We start from the raw sequence: 249 nt of genomic DNA, 5'->3' as shown, positions 1-249 counted from the left end.
TCTTACGTGTATTAGGGGGGAGGGGGTGGAGGGTTCTACGTGTATTAGGGGGGAGGGGGTGGAGGGTTCTATGTGTATTAGGGGGGAAGGGGGTGGAGGGTTCTACGTGTATTAGGGGGAAGGGAGTGGAGGGTCCTACGTGTATTAGGGGGGAGGGGGTGGAGGGTTCTACGTGTATTAGGGGGGAGGGGGTGGAGGGTTCTACGTGTATTAGGGGGGAGGGGGTGCGTAGGGTCCTACGTGCATTAG

The sequence above is a fragment of the Penaeus monodon genome, chromosome 19, assembly GCF_015228065.2.
Source record: "Penaeus monodon isolate SGIC_2016 chromosome 19, NSTDA_Pmon_1, whole genome shotgun sequence".
NCBI classification, from domain to species: domain Eukaryota; kingdom Metazoa; phylum Arthropoda; class Malacostraca; order Decapoda; family Penaeidae; genus Penaeus; species Penaeus monodon.
Note: the sequence above shows the minus strand (reverse complement) of the source record.